Genomic DNA, 4,367 nt, shown 5'->3' with positions numbered 1-4,367 from the left:
GGCCCTGGTTCGAGCCAGTGTTTTTCTCTCTGCTTCCTAACTGCTGGGATCGTGTAAGCAGTAGCCAGTGTACTGTCTCACACAGTGAACAACAACAACAAACCCTTCATTCTCTACGTTGTTTCTGTCAGGTGTCCTGGAAGAGATGAGAAAAATGACTGATGCTGCTCCTTTTCCAGGAAAAACCAGAACTCATTCTACACCGTCGGAAATGTCCTGGAAGCAAATTCACTCATTCAGTACAAAGTCTTTGTATTGCTCAAGCACCCGACAGTGATCTGGGGCACAGTGACCTGGGGCACGTGAGTCAGGAATGAATGAGACAAGACCCTTACTCTGCAGTGAGTAGTGACAGACAGTGAGGACTCACCCAAGTATACAGCTGACTCGTAGTGGAGCCTGCGCTCCCAGCACTGAGAGCTGCTGAGGCAGGATGATGGTAGTTTGACCAGCCTAGGCTGTGTAGCAAGATCCCATCTCAGAAAGAAAATATATGAATAAATGCATATCTTGAAAGAAAAGTCAACTTTGGTGATGGCTTTGACAGGGTGATACTTTCAACTTTGGATAGAGTAGTAAAAAGGACTTTTTTTTTTTTAAGAAGTGATAGTAAGCTGAGACCCGATTAAGCTAAGACTTGCTTCTTATAGTTAAAAAAAAAAAATTGAAAAGAGTTAGAAAGTGGAAGAGAAAAATAGGCAGGAGAGGCAGACTTAAAGGAGTGTGGAGAGATCGGGTTTGGGTCCTAGGGAAGTGGCTAACTGGGCAGTGTTAACATGGAGCCTGAGGACCAGAGTTCAGATCCCACCCATTACCTGCATAGAAGCCTGGTGTAACCACGCTCATCTGTAACCCTGGGACTCGGGGAGTAGACACAGGTGGATCCCATAGGCTTTCTGGCCAGCTAGTAGAGGCAAACAGTAAGCTGCCGGTTTAATGAGAGATCCTGCTCTCAGAAGGGAATGCCGTGTTTTCGAGATGGCTCAGGAGATAAAATGCTTGCTGTATACAAATACGAGTACTAGAATTTGAGTCCCAGAGAAGCTATGTAAACCCAGATGAGGTAGCGCACAGCTAGAATCTTAGCACTCCTGTGGGGAGATGGGAAGTAGACACAAGTGAGCCCTTGGAAGCTCACAGGCCAGCTACCATGACATATGTCATAGTGCACAAGAGACACCATCTCAAACAAGGGGGAAAGTGAAGACTGATGCCTGCATTTGTGGTGTGACCCTCTACCTGTGTGTCCTAGCATATCCATTCTGCATTCACACACATGTATATCCTCACACACAAGAACATGTATATACACCATATATACAACACATTTTACGAGAGTAATCCACCTAACACCACTGACTACCAAAGGTACATGTACAGGCAGATGCACACACACACACATAAAAAGAAATGATCAGATAGGATCCAGTTTTGTTTCTTAAAAGATTTATATATAAACAATAAGGAGAAAGGCTTATAAGAGGCTGGGATTATAAGTTGAATCTTAGGAGCCCCTGAAGTTGTTCAAGCAAGAGATGACAGTGGTATAGACTAGAGAGACACCAGCAAAAATGTAGAGAAGTGGTTTGGAATGTAGAACCGAGAGGTTTGCTATGAGGTAGGACGGAGATCATGGATGCAACCATGTAACGAGTACCTATTAACCCAGGTGGTAAATACTAAGTAAGGTTGTGAGCTTGCCAGGCAATGTGGGGAGCATGTCAAGTTTGGGGTGCCTACTGGAATTTTATGGTTAGATGACATCTTGAACAGGTTTTTTGGTTTTTTTGTTTTTGTTTTTTAAAAAAAAAACTTTTAAATTTCCAAATTCTTTCTTTGAAAGTTCTCAAATGTACCCAAAAGAAGGACTGTAGTAGGATCCTACATGGTCACCACCAAGCTTCAGTAATTCTTAGTATTTGGTAATCATGTTTTGTAGGAGGAGGGTCTGATGCAAAGGTCCTTTTCCCCAATTGGTTCTTGATCTGTCAGTAAAGAAATCAGTGGGCTAATTGCTGGACGGAAGGGACAGGCATCCCTGAAGGCAGAAGGATGCAAGAAAGGAGGACAGAGTTCGCCAGGCTTTGGAGAAAGGAGAACTGGGAAACCATGTGAGATTTCGAAATGGAGTGGCCACACAGGCTGCTCCTACAGGGCTGTCAGGGGAGTTTAGCAACTGAAGTTTAGGGCAGGTGGGAGAGACTGTGATAAGAAATTGCTAAGGGCACCATTTTCCAGGCAGGAAGATAGGAGCACCAGCAATTGTGCCCTGAAGGCAAGTCAAAAAGGAGCAATTTGTGTGTGTGTGTGTGTGTGTGTGTGTGTGTTTAATCCTGGGATCCAAGCAAAGCTGGGAGGGGGCTGGTAGCTCGGTCACTTCCAGAAGCAAAGGTGGTATCATAAAACTACAGGCAACAATGTTGTCCTCTCTGTTCCCACATACACAGCTGTACCAACCTGCCACTTCATCCCACCCTCCTGGCAACTTCTCAATATTATAACATTTTATTTATAAGTTGTTAGGGATCGGTTCTAACGTTTTGTCTTAATTAGGCTCCCAAAATCATATGGAAATCTGCATATTCAGATGCTAAGGGTCCCTGTAGAGGGTCATGCCACAAATGCAGCGTCAGTCTTCACTTACCCCCTCGTTTGGGACGATGTCTCTTGTGCACTACTACATATGTCATGTTAGCTGGCCTGTGAGCTTCCAAGGGTTCACTTGTGTCCACTTCCAGTCTCGCCACAGGAGTGCTAAGATTCTAGCTGTGTGCTACCTGCAATTGGTGTTTGATTGATCAATAAAGAGCCAACAGCCAATGGCTGGGCAGGGAGAAAGGGGCGGAGCTTTTAGGATTCCCCGGCAAGAAATGCAGGGGAGAAGAGGGATTCTGCCATGAGAGGGGTGTAGGACAGACAATGCCATGACGGTCCAGCAGAGAGATTAGAATTAAGAGCCCACCGACAGGTAAGAACCTGGGAAAGTGGCTGCAGGGGCCACTCCCCTGATTAGGTCTGGGGTAGCAGAGATGAAATACAGATTTTAAAAGGTGTTAACTAAGGAATACCAAAGGGGAGTATATACTAGCCTCAGGGAGGTTTGGAAGTGCCTAACCATTGAACTATTCAAAGCATATCAAAATTAAACTGTCGAGTCTTTCATTCACAAATCCAGACAATTCTAGCGAATGGCTAGAAATCTGATTCCCTGCTGGGAGGGAGCTCAAAGCAGATTAACTATTCGCCACTACAGTAAGTACCTTGTATCTGATAAAGTTTCCCTTATATTATATAGTCATGAAAACATTATTAAACATGGTAAGAATACCAATTTCTCCACAGCATTCTCTAGTCCTGATTTTGACCTTTCCAACTGTTAAAATAGCGCAAATAAACCCTTTTGTGCACTGCAAAAATGATTGTGATAAGGGTGCCAAGACTACTCAATGGAGAAAAGACCGTCATCCACCCCTGCTAATGGCAGACCATGAGCCCTAGGGCAGGCATCCCAGGTAGTAACTCCTACCCATACTATAAATCTTCCCCTATTGGCAGTTGCCTGAGGACCACATGTTCTGAGCACCTCACACAGAAAGCACCATCCATCTCACTGCAGCCTGCCATTAACAATGGTTAATATACAGCTCCACAAACGGTCAGTAAGAGACTTTAGAGTATTCAGCCTTGACAGGATGTTCCTATTACACCCTCCGCTCAAGGCTCAAGGGCCTTTGAAGAAGAGAGGCATGGAAAATTTCGAGAGCCAGAGGTGATGGATGACTTCAAGGAAACAGTATGTTCTTGACATAGCAGCAGTACAGTTGCAATTAGATCTATTGTAATGGCGTGCACAAGATCGAGGCCAACAAAATCCCAGCACCAGGGTATGCAAGGTAGAAATGTAGTCCCTCCCTTAGTTTAAGAGCTATTGGCCTTTAATTGCTCTGGGAAAGGCAGAGACAGTTTCCTTAATGGCGTGAACTCTATTACATTGACCACACTCCGTAATAGATTCTACAGCCAAGAGTAGCTGGCCAACACAAACTGTCTTGACAGATTTAAGAAATGGAAAACATTTCCATTCTTGGGTGAGCAGGGAGATGGAGCTCAATCTAGGAGTAGCTGGAGGAGGGCAATGCAAGCGATCAGAATACACTGTGATATTCTCAAATAACAAAATATTTTGAAGAAATTAGTACTCTTTATAGTGAGCTGGCTAGTTTTTATGTCCACATAATACAGCCTGGAGTTATTTAAGAAAAGAAACTCAATTGAGATAATGCCCCCAACACATTGGCGGATAGGCAAGCCCATGGGGCATAGTTTTAATTGACTAATGTATTATAGACCTATTATAGATGGTGCCA

This window comes from Grammomys surdaster, unplaced genomic scaffold (assembly GCF_004785775.1).
Source record: "Grammomys surdaster isolate TR1022 unplaced genomic scaffold, NIH_TR_1.0 125818, whole genome shotgun sequence".
NCBI lineage: Eukaryota > Metazoa > Chordata > Mammalia > Rodentia > Muridae > Grammomys > Grammomys surdaster.
Note: the sequence above shows the minus strand (reverse complement) of the source record.